Source organism: Rhineura floridana, chromosome 2 (genome assembly GCF_030035675.1).
Source record: "Rhineura floridana isolate rRhiFlo1 chromosome 2, rRhiFlo1.hap2, whole genome shotgun sequence".
In the NCBI taxonomy this organism is placed as follows: domain Eukaryota; kingdom Metazoa; phylum Chordata; class Lepidosauria; order Squamata; family Rhineuridae; genus Rhineura; species Rhineura floridana.
The window spans coordinates 15,418,363-15,434,267 of record NC_084481.1 but is presented as its reverse complement, the minus strand read 5'-3'; the positions used below and the strand labels follow the sequence as shown (position 1 = coordinate 15,434,267).

At 41.9% G+C, this 15,905-nt stretch overlaps 1 protein-coding gene across 5 annotated transcripts in view; it reads left to right on the top strand.

Annotated features, from left to right (window-relative positions):
* Positions 1-15,905, top strand: part of NRP2 (neuropilin 2) — a 268,051-nt gene that overhangs the window by 237,666 nt on the left and 14,480 nt on the right. The window lies entirely within an intron of this gene.

Below are 15,905 nucleotides of genomic sequence, written 5' to 3'. Positions count from 1 at the left end.
AGAGGCATTGATTGGCCCAAGGTCACCCAGTGAGCTTCATGGCTATGTGGGGATTCAAACCCTGGTCTCCCAGGTCATAGTCCAACACCTTAACCACTACACCAGCTTAATTTTAGTCAGGGGGCTGCTAAGGTTCAACCCCCAGATCCTGATCTTCAGTGTTGTGTCACTGAAATGACTTGAATGGTGAAGAAGAGCTCCTCTAACAATATGCAACATATTTTCCTCTTACCAGTGTGGAAATATCCAGAATCCACACTTCTGGGATGAGGGAGGTGAGGAGGACTTCCAAGTAGAAGCCTTTCACTTTTAAGCCCTGATAATAATTTTTATCTGTGGTGTTTTGCTGACTACTCACAGTCAAAGATCAAACCCCATTTATGCATAAGATTCAAGCCTTAATGATAGCTTTCCTTCCAAGTTTTTACTTTTTGTCAGTGCTTGTTAGGAACGTAATCATCTTGATCAGCTGAGCCAACTCCTTTGAGTCATTTGGGATTTTGCTAAAGTGTTCAGTTGCTGATTGTGATTATACCAGATTTCTAAGGAGAACATACCCAGGAGATGAGACACATCATTTCAAAACATCCCAAAGGATTCAAGATAGCTCAGTTATAGCAAAACAAGGCAAGAAACTGCCATTCAAAAAGCACGCAAATTGGGATGTGTATCTGGCCAGCTTGCCCATCAGATGCTTTTTTGTGGATTGGGGGTGGTGATGCTGGATTAGCTTAGCCTCAGGCATTCAGCCATTTCAAATTTGCATAGCTCTAAATGTAGTTATGCATAGAAATGTGGCACCATATCAATTAAAAGAAACTGTTCCTTGCACTGTGCTGACCCTGATGGCAGAGACATTATTGACTCTTCATCCTTACTTGCAGTGCACTGTAATGTAGTTTAATGGCAAAGAGCTCATTGCCTCTGAAATTTTACCTAAAGTGAATCTGGGGGATTCCATCTTAGGCAAAACAGGTGAGGAATTTCAAGGGAAGCCAAGAATTTCAATAAGAGTAGTGAAATTTGTCAGACGAGTTTGCACATATCTATTTAACATATGAAGGATCCTTTCCGTAGACTAGAATAGACCACCTCCATGGCATACTGTCAAGCCTAGGGGTGGGGAGCATGTGGCCCTAATGAGAGCTAAAGTCAAACAACATCTGGAAGACAGCAGATCCCCCTTGCCCTTTCTAGCCATTTTAATTGATACTCAGTGGGGCATGTTGTGTGCCTCTGTACATGTCTATGCTATTTGTCTAAGGTTGTGGATTGATTAAAAGTTATACTTTATATAGAATTGTTATATAGTTATATAGAATTGATTCTATATAAACATATTTGTCTCAAAGCAGATCACAGTTTAAGGATATTTGACAAAGGCAACAAACCAATCAGCTTGAGAGGGCTGCTTCTAAATTAAAAAAAGAGTTGTGCGGGTATTAGATAAGATGACTCAGCACACCCTCCACCCATGTGTTGCAGAGGGGCTGGGGTTGACACTCCCCACACTAGTCTGCATGCCACCTGGGGGGAATTTGCAGTTCCTGCTGAAGTGGCACATCCCAAGTCAATAATTAAGAAAGGATTGTTGTACGAAACCCTGTGCAATTCTGAACTTCACTTTTTCCAGGCACTGTGTCTTATACTTTCTACTTTAGCAAGTTCAGGAAACTACTGTTGGGATGGGTTTTGCTACTGACAATTGAGTAACTGTTTAGAAAGTTGTCTCAAATGCACTGCCAGAATCAAATGAATGCACCTATATCATTCATATCAATTCTTAAGCATTTAACAGCCCTTTGAGAAGGTGAAAGTCTTTAAAATCTACACTTCCCCCTCCACGTTCAGTGAGCTGTATCAATTCATCAGAACAATTAGCTTTTCAGCTTTAGCTTTGTCTTAATCTGGACAAAGCAGTAATGGGGAACAAAAATTGTCATGTTCTTAGTAGGTATCAATTTTCATAATCCTCTTGTCTTCAGGCACATCAGATGGATTCACCAAAAAAGCCTTGATTGATTACTCTGGAGACAGAGACAGCCCAGAGGAACAAGTGTGAGTAGTTAGAGGAATTCTGATGGGCAAGTGTTAGAAGTCAAAAAAGCAAGTGGGTTGTTAGGGTCAGACTTCAAGCGGCAATAATTTTTAAATGGCAGTGCTCATGGCTGCAAAACACTTTCCATATACGATAGGATAAAAAGAGGAAGAGCTTCAGCTTAGAAGAGAGATGGCTAAAGGTGATGTGACTGAATTATCAGCATTTAACGTATCATGATGAGCGGTTTGAAAAGAGCAAACAGCACATACACCCTTTTACATCATGGCTGCTTAACAGAATGCACTCAATCAAAACCAAATTAACACATGGCAGATTTAAAATAAGACAAGGCAGTATGTTTTTCACACTGCACAGTATTTTTCTGCCATAAATGTAGAATTAGCATAGAATGGTTTCAAATATATACTAGAAAAAATCCTGGAACCTTGGAATATCAATAGCCTATGCAGATGAGGGTGTTCAAGATATCAATTTCTTTCTCTCTCAGAACTGCTTCACATATTCTTTATCCTTTTAACATTTACAGCCTACATGTGAAAGGATGAGTATTCTAATGCCATGTCCACACAAAACCTCTGATTTGAGCACTTCACAAGACAAGATACTGAGCTTGACAATGAGCTGGGTGACTCATTGGTCAAGCTTAACTGCTACAAGCAGAGCTCACAATCTTTAAGTTGCTACAGAGTTAGTTCACCCTTTCAGACCAGAGGTGGGGGAACGATCATGCTTCCCTAAAATAGAGGTGCAGGATAGCAGATGCAAAAGAAGTTAGATGCAGGTCTGCATTCTGCCTCTGCTCCTTTCCAGGTCTGTCACCCACACTTCCCTCATTCTGCCAAGAGGCAAAATGTGAATCCTTTTTCCAGCAGGAGGGAGAGGAGGGCATTGGTCCACCTAGCTCAGTATTGAGTCTGAATCCTGAAAAGACAGAGGTGTTCTGGGTTAAGAGTTCTCATATCCGGGAGGTGGGAAGAGTGCACTCCTCTTGAAGGAGCAGGTCCACAGCTTGAGGATATTGCTGGATCCAACATTGTCACTGGAGGCTCAGGTGGTCTCAGGGTCTAGGAGTGCCTTGTTCCAGGTCTGGCTGGTTCGCCAGCTTCAGCCCCTTTTGCGCACAGAGATGACTTGGTCACAGTACTAGGTTGTTTTTAAGTATGTATTTTGAACTGTCGTAACCTGCCCTAGGACCTTTGGGTGAAGGATGGGTAATAAATTTTAATAATAATAATAATACACTGACTGGCAGCAGCAGTCCAGAATTACAGGCGGGGTATTTCCCAGCCCTACTTGGAAATGCCAAGGATTGAACCTGGGACCTTTTGCTCTACCACTGAGCTACAAACCTTCCATTGCTGGGGACGTGCTTCACCGGAAGTCTCAAGTCATCAGGAGTTCCCTGTGGTGCCAAATACATGTTTTAAAATCCCAAATATTACATGCTTTCAGCATTTAGGATACAAAGTGTAGCTTGTGAAGCAGCTTTAGTGTTACCCTGGGTTTTGCTTGAAGTGTAAACATGAATTGACAATGAGAGAAATAACATTCACACATTCTCACTCAAAGCAATCTGAGGGACTGTTTTGGTACATGAGTTTCACATCACCGTTTAGACTGTCTTTTGCTCTTGATGCTGTTGTCCGTATAGAAGAGAAAGGTGAGGAAGGAATTCATAATGCAAATTAGCATTTTGGCCACCATGAATTGTCCATTAACATTATAAAGCTGATTCAAGCAATACCTTGTCAGTGAAAGCCCCCCCCCTTTCAGGTCTTTGGAGGCTCCCTTTGTTCAAGTGTGGGTGTTTTTAGGCAGGTTCTGTTTGGGGAGGGGTCCAAATATGGCTGTTTAGTGGAAATGGATATAATTTCCTGTAACCTCAGCTCTATCAGAGAAGTTGGGAATGGGGAACATAGGCAGTGGGGCAGCGCATGCTTTCAATACAGAACATTCCAGGTTCAACCCCTGACATCTCCCACACTTAATAGGATCAGCTAGCAGGTTGTTGGAAATGCTTCTGCCTGAGACACTGAAGAGCTGCTGCCAGTCAGAGTAGGTAACACTGGGCTATATAGAAATAATCTGATAGCTTTCTACTAGGAAAAGTGTATTTTTCCAGTTGCCATTTGCAGTCCCTTCAGAAACTTGCAAGGCTTCTGCTTAGGCCACATTTGAACTTTTTTGTGAGCGGGTGGCATTCTGTGGTCCCAAGCTCAGGTGTTAATTAAAAAAAAAAAGACCATCCTGCGTGGAAGGTCTCAATATGCAGCACAACAAGGAGATTTTCAGGCTGACACCAGAAGGTTTTGTTTTTGTATGAAGCTTTGTCCAAAACGTTTCAGCTTGCCAAGATTTGATTTAAACATTTAAATTTGGCAGAGGGTGGGTTTTTTTTTTTTTAGCACTTATATAAACTCAAAGGAGTTTGCAAACTGAAAGCTGGTTGTCATTCATCTGGATATTTAAGTACTAAAATGCTTAGCCTGTTCAGTGGAAATATTACTCCATATCTGTGTGGTTGCAATTCATTCCAGGCATTCAGAGGGTCAGTGTAGAGTAACGGATAAAGTACAAGACATGAGCCTGGAGGACCAGGCTTAAATCCCCACCCTGCCCTGAAGCCCACTGGGTGGCTCTGGGATTGCGTCAGGATTGAGCTGTGGGCAGCAGTCTGCGGTGAGCAGAGCTTGGAAAAGTTACTTTTTTGAACTACAACTCCCATCAGCCCCAGCCAGCTGGGGCTGATGGGAGTTGTAGTTCAAAAAAGTAACTTTTCCAAGCTCTGGCGGCGAGCCAGGAGCCACAGGGCAAGCTAATAATAAGGACCGGAGTAGCTCAGAACTCACGGGCAAACCAAGAGGCAGGACTCAGAAGTAAGCAAGGATGCAGAAGCATTTCAGAGCTCAGGAAGGCTCAACTGGAACAGAAAACCCTCTGACAGACCTTCCTGTCCAGGGAGATTCAGTGGTGAGCCTGGGTGAGTGGAGCCAGTCCAGGGCCTGAGGTTGTGGTGGCTGGTGGCTCCATGGCAGCGGCATATGTTCCAGGTTTTAGTCTAACCCTTAGACAGCTCCGTGAACATTTGGATTAAAACCTAGGGCAGATTCCATGGCCCCACTTGCATGGAGCCTCCAGCTGCTACTAGCCCGAGGGCACTTCCCTGAGAAGCTGCCCCCAGACAGGCCGGCTGACAACAGATCCCAGCAGGGCCTGCCTCACAGGCAGCGTTAGCTCTGTCTTAGACAACAGGGAGGTGGCATTCTGCTGCAGGCAGCTGGCTAAACATCAGCAGCTTAAATCTTTTTAATTTTTCTGCTACGGGGAGAGGGGCACTTTTGGACTTTCTGTCTGCATCCAAACATGCTGAGCTATCTCTACTCAGAGGTTTGCTATGAAGGGAACTGCAAATGTATGCTTGAGAAAATTGGGGTGCAAATGGAACAAGTAGATTCCAGTTGCTATCTATAGGAATAGGGCTGCTCTAGAGTCCGTGGGTTTTGGTAAACCCCTTTCGTGCATTCAAAGAAAGGAACATCTCACCCCGACCTGAGGCTGGCATTTGCAGAAGTAATTTCTCTGTGCTTCCCCCACTCCCAACATAAAAATAATAATCACATGGTTAAAACACTTAAGGGATAAGCCACATGTGACATGAAGTGCATCTCCCTTTGAACTCTATAATGCACATTTACAAAATGCAGACAGCAATTGTAATTAGAATGTTTGAAGGGTAATTGTGGTGTATTTGCTTTTTTCTTCTTCTGCCCTTAAATGCAGGATTACTTCCTGCATTTTTTTCTTTCTCAAGCTTCTCTTAGGAAATGACAAGAGTCTCTTGCATTTCTGGAACAAGGTTGGTGCCAAATGCTCCCTTAGTCCATTTCTCTGCTAATGCAAAATAGTCTTGGCTTAAGGCTCTCCTATAAATCATCATTTGTTAGACCATTAATCTCTGGAACACCCTACTATATTTTATTAAGGTAATTGTATGGCTTTAAAAGGCTCTTGTAGCAGACTTCCCTGTGGCGGCTTCATAGCTTCTTTACCTTTTTTGAGTTTAAATGTTGGGAGATGTGTGCATTTTTCTGTCAGCCCTTCTTCAGTGTTGGCAGTTCAAGGGCACTGCATTCAGCTTCCTTACAGCTTCTTCTCCATCATTTTGTACATTATCGGTCACATACAATATTTGTCTCCAGTGGACAGGGCGTGTTACAAGGCTGGCATCACATGACTGTGACTAAACCCAGCCTGTTCAGCAGCCAGAGTTTAAAGAGAGGACCTAGCAGACTTGTTGTCTTTGCCTCATTCTCTCAGACAGTGATATTCTCCTCTGTGCTGGAGCCTAGACTAATGAAATAAGCACACAGAATAGACTGAACCACGTTAAGGCAGCCGTAGTGGTAACTGAAGTGCACTCAGTTATTAGTTATAAGCTATCATTGTTAAGCTTGGCAAGTGTAGCAGCTCGCATAACTGAGCCAGGGGATCCTGGCCAATGGTGCAAGGCCACAACTGGTGCACTAGGGTCAGGACTCAATCCCAGTCCCACTCATGGCTTTTGACTCCGGCTCCAATGCAGTGCAGAGCTACATTAGGGACCAGTGTGCTGTGCCATGCTGGGTGAAGACAGTTACCTCTCTGCCCCTCTTTCCCACTGCAACTAAAGCAGATGTAGAGAAAGGGGCTGTTAATTCAGTGGTTCAAGAAACACTTACCACAATCCTCGTGACAAAGAGGGATACGTCATATTTATTTTAAGCAATGTTTCAGAAAGCTGAAGTGTCGGAACTAGCATATGGGTTTGCTGATGTGTTGTTACTCAGTGGTGGGTGGGGTAGGGTAGGGGGAACGCTCTCATGCCTAGAAGCACATTTCTTTATCATAACCTCACACACCCCAGGCCTTCGCTGACAAGAGATCCCTAGTGAACCCTGCCAAAAAATTACATCCTGAATTTTGTTAATTTTGGGAAGGCCCAAACTTTGCTTTGTCCTCTATGTGGAACGGCCAACTGGCAGACCATAGCTCATGTCCAGGCAATATCCTGGGTTTCCTTGCCACCCCCACCCTCAGCCGCTCCCTCTCCCTGCATGCTGCACCAGCAGACTGGGAGTGTGGAGTGATACCCTATTCATTTCCCAGTTGGAAGGGCATTTGCAGCTTATAAAGAGGTGCATTGCCTTGCCCTTGCAGTCCTTGGGGGCAGGAGAGGAGGTAAGGACGGGAGCATTGCAGATGCCTCTCCTGTTGGGGAGAGCAAGAGAGTGAGGGCTGAATGCGGTGTGGGAGAGCAATGATCTGATCTGGTGTTGCCCCCACTTTTAAAGCAGCTGTGAAAGAAGAGCTCAGATTTTGAACCGGGCAGTGGTGCTGAGGCACAGTGTTTGACCCACTCTCCACCCCCAATGCCCCACAGTCCCCAGTGCTTTTTTGGGGGGGCAGAGGAACATAGGTGACTGTATTATGTCTTTCTCTTTTCCCTCCCACAAGGCTAAACACAACATTTTTTGGGGGGGGTTAGATCAGGAAAACTGTGTGGGAGGAAACTGTTAAAAACTGTTCAAAAGCAGAGCCCCTTTGTAGCTGCTTTAAAGAGGACAAAAGATTAGGAGAGTCAATAGGCCTCATTCTTTTTCTGTTCCCCCTGTCTGAGTGAAATTATCCTGTTTGATAGCCAGAGGTCATAGGTGATCACTCTACCTACTATAAACTATGCTGATTGCATACATGATTTAAGCTCAATCTAAACAAAAGCATCATGAAAGGTCAGCACAGTGGCTGTGCACATCCCTTCTCCATCTCTCAGATTAACATTTTAATGCACTGCGTACATTTAGCATCCTAATACAAATGTCAGTACCTCTCTTTTCTACTTTTTCCAGCCATTTTTAGCTGATATGTGCAGTGTACTGGAGATGTGTCCTGTACCTCGGTTAAAATGCAGCCTTCCACTTCCAGGATTTATAAATTATCCTTCTAGTGATTGGAGAAAGGCTGGGAAACAGCCAGCCAGCCATTTCATAAGACATCACTTACAATGGCTTTATTGTTATTGCTGTTTACCATAGATAGCTGAAGTTCACAGCTGTAATTTAGCACATGTTTAGGAAGCTCCCTGCATCCTGGGGGAGGGGGAGGAATTTTCTAAAAGATAACACTGATTACATAATTCATTTCCAATTATGTTTTCTAACCTTTTATAACGTTGTCATATGTTTTAAAATATCGACTGAATGGATCATAATATGTTTGTGGTATCTTAACTCATAGGTTGCATCCACTGCTGTACACGTGGACTTCCCCCTCCTCCCCCCCTCGCACCCCCAACATTGCTCCAGAGAATCCCGAACCCAGTGAAGCAGATTTTCCCAGCCGTCTCCACCTTAAGGAAAAAAAATAGGCAAAATGTTTCCATGTGTAAAATGCTTCTGCATAACACACAGTATTGTTAGATGATGTGACACCTACGTCAACCTGTGAATCAATGTGTGCTTATGTGGATACCCATGTCGAGCCCAGTGGTAGCAGCTTCTTCCAGCAATATTACAAATTGGTCTGTCAGTTATACTGAAGCCAATGGGATTAAACTGGCTTTATATGCAAGTACTGTGCCTGCACTGGCAATCTAGATCATGCTGAGAGAATGAAAAAGTCTTTTTATTTAAAAAAAGAAACCATACTACAAGATAGCAATGGAAATGTGTGCATCACAGTGTAATTGTATCCTTACCTGGAGGGACCCTTCTCTCTCTCCATTCTCCAGTGATCAGATTTTATATTGTATTCAGTTCTCAGCAACTTGACTCAAGTTTCCCAGCAAGTGTCCTGCATAATGCCAACCAAAACACTGTAATATGTATCAACTAGAAACTAAACTGATGGCGGCTACCAACTGAACAGCCACAGTTTGCAAATTTAAAGGAAGAACAGTAGGCAGACCATGAAGTCTGCTAGAAGCCATTGCTGTCACCATGGAAGGAACCCACGTATCTCAACCATCAGTGGCAATTTAAAATCACAAGATTTGCTCATTTTGAATGGCACCAACTTGGCCTATTAATCATACCCCACAAATGCTGGTGCTTGGATCCTCAAACAATTCCCCACTAAATAAGATTATGGCTTCACTACAGAACTGGGCTGGGAAAGGAAATGGGATTGTGAAGGATAAAGCTTTGATCAAACACAAGTACCAGCAGTATTAGCAAAGGGAATAGAGAAAATTGCTAGCAGAGTAAACAGCTTTTTGTATAAAAGTTCTCTTTATTCAAATTTTCCCCAGTGTATATTTCTTCCTTTAAGGCCTTGAGAGAGAATTTTCTTTAGAAAACATTAATTATCTGATACCCTTACATACTTCCTTATGACTTTCCACACACACAAAAACTGCAAAGAAGAGAGAAAAACAAAGTTACCGTGTCGCAGTCAGTTGCACCAACCTTTAGAATGTTCTTTACTCACACCCAAGAGATGGTCCTGTGTCAGCTCTTGAAAGAAGAGAAGCATCTAGACTTATGGGATGGGAAGGGAGCTAGCAGTGCAGAAGTAGTTGTGTAGTTGTGTAGCAATTAACCCCACAAGCTCAATTTGGGGAAATTTCTGTTCCCTCATAGTAGCCTCTTCTGCATGAAGTACAGGAGGTCTGTGTTCAGAAATTTCTTGCTGTGGACAAATCATCCCTTGCTAAATTGGGGCAATTATTATTTTTTTCCAGTTAAAGTTAGACATTTGACAATAACCAAGAAACTTGAGAGGTGTGTGCCTTATCCTGGAAACAAAGTCATGTTTTGCGGGGCTGAAACAAAGAGTGAGATGGGGGAGAGGGAAAAATGGAGGAATACAAATGGGGTGGGCAGGAAAGAACTCTTCCATCCCAGTGCAGTAGCTATTGTCTTCCTTCATTGCCCATCACCTGGTTTGTAGGGGAAATGGTAAGCAGGCATAAGGAACTGCCACAACAGATTGCTATTGGTTAGTCTTGTTGAAGGTGAAAGGTATCCCTTTTTCTAATGGGCAGCCAGACCCAAAGTGGGCAGTTACTATTACAGGAAAAAATAAGCAGCTCAAACAGAGCATTGGACGGTTCAAACATTCAAGCCATGCAACAGTTGTATTATGGTAGGTGATGTAAAAGGTGACTGATAACAATGTGAAAAGTAAATTAAGTTGTCCAGGCTCCCCCAGAACTCCAGGCCCTGATCAAGCATACCCATTTCTCCTCCTGCCAAAGACATTTCTCGCAGACTCCAGTGCAACTCCCCACAGAGTATTCACCATTGTTTCCAATATGAAGGAAGATATTCTAGAACATGGAGACCCCTTTCCTGACAAGTCATGTGAAGCTGTCAATGGTATGATAAGGGTGCTGATGCCAGAAATATCCAACATGGCATTGAGGAACATGCCCAGGTGTGTTGTAGCGGCACACACTTTGCACGCAAAGTATTATTGCATACCATGGGGCAATTCTAAATTTTCCTATTAAAAAGCCCTGGTGAAGGGGACAGAGTTATCCAACTAAGTTTTGAAATTATTTATTTATTTAAGATATTGTTCACATATCTAAGTGGTGTACATAAAAAAGAGCCATACATAATTAGACACTAGACTCTATCTATACCAAATGTTTCAAGAAATGTGACGTCTCCATCCAACATGTGCATGTTAAGTGAGCATTATGATTTGGGTATCTTTCATTACCTGCCAGCTTGGCAGTCATCAACTAGTAAAAGTGTATGTGTACAAGTTCTCATCACTCCTTTGGTTTCTTTACCTGTTTTTTTTGGAGTTTTGTGATGTAGGATGCTATAATTCTTGTTTTTAAGTTGGGGAAATGAAGTGATTTGCCCAGTCAACCAGCAAGTTTATAGTTGAGCAGGGAACTAAGATCAGAGGCCCAGCCCCCTATCCACAGGGCACTCTGTAGTTTTCTTTTTGTTTATTCCTTCCTCTGAATATTTGCTTTATAAGTATGAATTCCTGGAATGCAAGCCTTGGGCATTTAGCAAATACCAGCACTACAGAAAGTATTCATTTCTGCTAAATTCTTCCTTCATGTGTGATGCTTGTACAAGTCCTGCTCAAATGTAAGCTGTTTTGTAAGGTGGCAAGCAGCACTGAGAAGCTGAGGAGGGTTCACTGCAGCCATTACCTTCTGTGAAGATAGTTGATCCATGGCAGTTGGAATGTCAGGCCACTTCCACCAAATGCCTTGTTCTTGTCTAACATGGAACAGATCTGGTAGAGTTGTGCTGATATAACTCGCACTGCAGTAAGCAACTGGGGGATTATGTACACACACACACCTGGGCTCATTATATTACACTGAAGCCAGGGCCAGTTTGATCCAGGGGGAGGAAGCCTGAAAATAATCCAGCAAAGTTAAGCATTTTTAATCCCATTAACGTACCTCCTCTTTTATTAAAATGTAAAATTCCTAACTTTGGATAGATCATATTCCTTCTGCTGATACAATCCTCTTGGATCCAATGGGGTCACAAGGATTAAAATCACAGTGGCTTTTAAATATATATATATATGTAACTGGCACATCAGGAACCCTCTTAGGTTCCCCCTTACTCAATAATGCTGTCTGTGTTTGATTCTGTTTCCAAGAGGCACTCTGGCAGCTTTTCAACTCTTGATGCAAGATGTTTCCATCTGGGTCTGTTGGTCATGAAGTGGGATGGGAAATCTTCACTTTTAAAATAATTACTTCCTGCAAATGTTACATAGCTGCATCTTTTTTGTTTGGTTTTGTTGGTTGAAAAAACAATTCCCGCTCCTCACTCTGTTCTAACTCCAACTGTGACTAAGTTGGACAAAATTACTTTCCATAAGGGCCTTTTTGTATTCTGCAACATCTCCTGGAGGGAACTTTGTTGCTGGACTCCACTTTTTATTGTCCCCGACTACTAACCATGCCAGCTGGGATGGATGGGAGTTGAAGCCCAACAACATCTGGATGGACAGAGGTTCCCCATTCCTGGGTCTAAGACCCAATTTACTTTGAAGTAATATGATACATTTGCTCCAAACTCTAGAGTCCAAAGGGAAGCATATTCCTGCTTCCAATCTAAATACGTGTTATTTTAAAATGAGCTATAGCATAGAGCTGGGCTGCCTAAGGCTACTGCAAAATATATTTACTTTTCTATGGAAGTACATTGCCATGCCATTGCTTATGTGAAAGTGTTATTGGCAAAGAATGTTCTTGGTTAAAATGTTCCTGTGGCTCAGAAATTGCTCCGCTATCATGGTGGCAACCATGTTTGATTTCTCATGCTGGCACACAAAGAGGCAGGAGTTTCTAATGCTACTTAATAATGCTCTGGAATTTCTGCTTGTTTTTGAGGCCACTGAAATCTTATTCCTTGATTGGAACTTGAGAATTGGTGCCATCTAGCACTTTCAAAGAACCAATAGCAAGGTATGCTGTAAATATTTGCTGGGCAGATTTGATTTCTGTGAATTCCAAAGCAAACTGATCTGATCCACACTTCCTAGACTCAGGGGCAGATGAGAATTTCCCTTCAGACTTTGCACCTCTCTGAATTTTGCAATTCAGTTCTTAGCTCAACATACCAAAAATGCATTTTAAATTGTATATTTCAGAATAAAATAGATTAAGAAATGCATACATTGTGATATATCCATTTAAATATAAATTTTGTGATAAATATGTATTTCAGTGTGTATTTAGATGTGGGTTTGCAGATTAATGTAGAAACAGGATGGAATGGAATGAGCTTCCTACTAAATTGACATGGACTGGAAATAGAGTGATCCATCTGTCCCTAGTAAAATTACATTCTCCCTCAGAGCCATTCCACCCATTAAAGAATTATATCTCTATAAAGAAGTTGTGCTTGAGTTGGCTAGTTTTTCTGTTCCTCTCCCCATTTCTTCTTCCTTGTGTATTTTATCTGTTAGATTGTAAGCCTGCCTGCAGAGGCTGTGTTTTTAAAACCCTTGAACAGCACCTATACAAATATAGGCACCTAATAAGTAATAATGAGATAGCCTTACAATCCAATACATGTCTACCCAGAAGTAAGCTCCAATGGGTTCAATGGAACTTACTCCCAGGTAAGTGTGTATTGGATTGCAGCCTAAGTCAGTCCATTGGCTCATTCTTCTAGACCACTCTTGTCTATACCTTCACTGGTGCCAGCTCTCCAGGTTCTCAGGTGTAGGCCTTTCCTAGACTTCCTGCGTGAGATCCTTCTAACTGCAGATGCCAGGTACTGAACCTGGAATTTGCTCTACCACCGAGAAATGCCCTTTTCTCCCCCATTTCTTCATTCCATTCCTCCTACAGACAAGAATATGGTGTTTATATATTGGGAAGAGTCTTGGCCTTAAGCAAAAAGTCATATTGATATAGACTAGAAATTCTGTTACTGGGCCATCAGAGGTAGTGACAGGCATAAGGATAGCTTTTGTTAGGTGAGGTAACAGGAGATCACACTTTAAAGTGTAATAAAGGAGTAAAAATTCAGATTACTCAGGATATTTGTGATTTCCTGCCCCCCCCATATTAGGCTAGGTTTACATCTTATCTTAAATCTGTTACTTATTGGTAAATTCCAATGCCTTCGATAGATGTTACTTCTAAGTAGGGATGGAAAGATCTGTCGATTTTGGTTCTCTCATTTTTCCAATCTTAAATTCAGTTCTCCACATTTCTACAGCAATTTACTGGGAGGAGGGGGATATATCTGCTATAATTTCGGCACCTTTTGAAGACTTTCCTCTTTCAACAAGCCTTTTAAGTTGAGACCTATCCCAGCCTGCGTCTGTGTTAGAATTGCTTTTAATATGTTTTCTTTAATAATGTTTTTAACCCTTTTTTTAAAAAAAGATGTTTTTAACGCTTAAAAAAAATGTTTTAACGTTGTTTTGTTTTAATGTATTTTAAGATCTTTTTATGATGTTTTTTTAAAAAAAACATTAGCACTTCTGTTTGCCGCCCTGGGCTCCTAATGGGAGGAAGGGCAAGATATAAATCAAATAATAAATTATATATTTATATATATATATATATATATATATACACGAAAATTCTCCAGCATTTTAGTATGAATTTCTCCTAATAAACACATTTTTGTAGGCAGTTTTGACAAAGGTACACGTTTTTGAAAGCCATTTCTAATCATATGCATTTTGCATGTTATTTTCACTCATATATTCATTTTTATGCACACTTTCCCCAAATATATGCATTTTTGTAAACATTGTTTTGTCGGAGAACTGCATCATAATATTCAAGTAAGTACAAATTACAAAGTACTAGTACAAAGAATGGCTGTGTTCTGGTTCTCATATTATTTCCGTAAGTGTGAATTTGATAGATTGTGCTTGAAATGCGAACTGAATCAAAATTCTCCGCCATCCCTAGCAGCTAATGTTGGCCATGCAGCAGGCTGAAGTGACCAGCTTTAGGCAATCCATGAAGTGGGTGGGGTCAGGAACTGGTGTCATAATACTACAGCAACACTTACTAAAGTGTTGGTCCTAGCAAGCGGAGGGGAGGAAGGCAACATTTGGGCTGTAGCATAATGTTTTGAATGTCACTGACTGAGTCCCTAGAAGCCATGCTTCTATAATGCTGCTGTATCCGTTCTTTTGCTCCAACTGATCAGACCAATTTCTTTTCTAGATATATACTTAGCTGGTGCCTGTTCCACCAGGAGCCCCTTACACATTTCTGCACAGCAATCCATGTATAGTTTTTTTTCTTGTGGCAAGTACATCTGTAGTTTTAGTAATTGCTTGTAATTCCTGAATGTTATATCGCCACATTGCTTGTGAGGCAAATTGTTTGTGCAATGCTTGTCAGGCACATATTCATGTTTCACTTCGTTGGCCTTACAAATTGTCGGCTGATTGGGTTTTTTTGTTTATGTTTCAACTTGTGTGAGAGACGCGGAACAGTAGAATATATTTTTCTGGAACGATAGGAATTATTTTGTGTGACTCTGTTTGTGCCATTAAACCACAGATAGCAAAGGACAAAAAACTCTGCTCTTTGGCTTAACCCTTGGAGATGTTTCAGGTTCAGCAATTTTAGTTGTAGTCATCTTTAGCTTTGTTGACACATGCATGTTCATCACTTGACAACTTTAACTGATGACTTGCACGTGTGAAGGCTATCACAGACAGATGCCACAGGCATCTGACAGACAGACAGACAGACAGACAGACTGACTGATTGATTGATTGATTGATTGATTGATTGATTGATTGATTGATTGATTGATAGGCTATCACAGATGGATGCCACAGTCTTCATATCATTTCAAACTTTTTAGTGGAGACAGTCCACACATTTAGGGCCAAGCTAGATATAGTGGTAGGAATTGCATGTGCTTTAAAATGAATCCACACCAATCATGTTGAAAGAAGGGGAAGGAGGTCTATTTTGAGAATTGTGAAAGGAGCTCTGGCAAGAACTGCAGAATCATCACCACCGGGCCGGTGGTATGCTTTTCCAAAGCTATTTCCTGAGTGCTTTTCTCTCCAGTCAAGCAGTTGAGGGCCTGTAGGAACTAGGAAGGTAAACATCAGGTATGGATGCAGGGAGGGTTCAGCCCCACCCTCAGCCCTTTTCACTGTAAAAAATGGACTACCCTGTCTCCCTCTTTTTACATGATTGAGGCCATTCAGCATTTAAACACTCAGAATTACTGCCCTCAGCTGTAAGTCATCAAGTGCTGACTGGTGTACATGCATGTGTGAAATGAGCCTCTGTTGCCTTTGAAAATGTGGGACAATGTGCAAGCTGTGGAGGAGAGTGCTATATGTCTTACTAATCACAAAAGAAACATACACTGAAAAT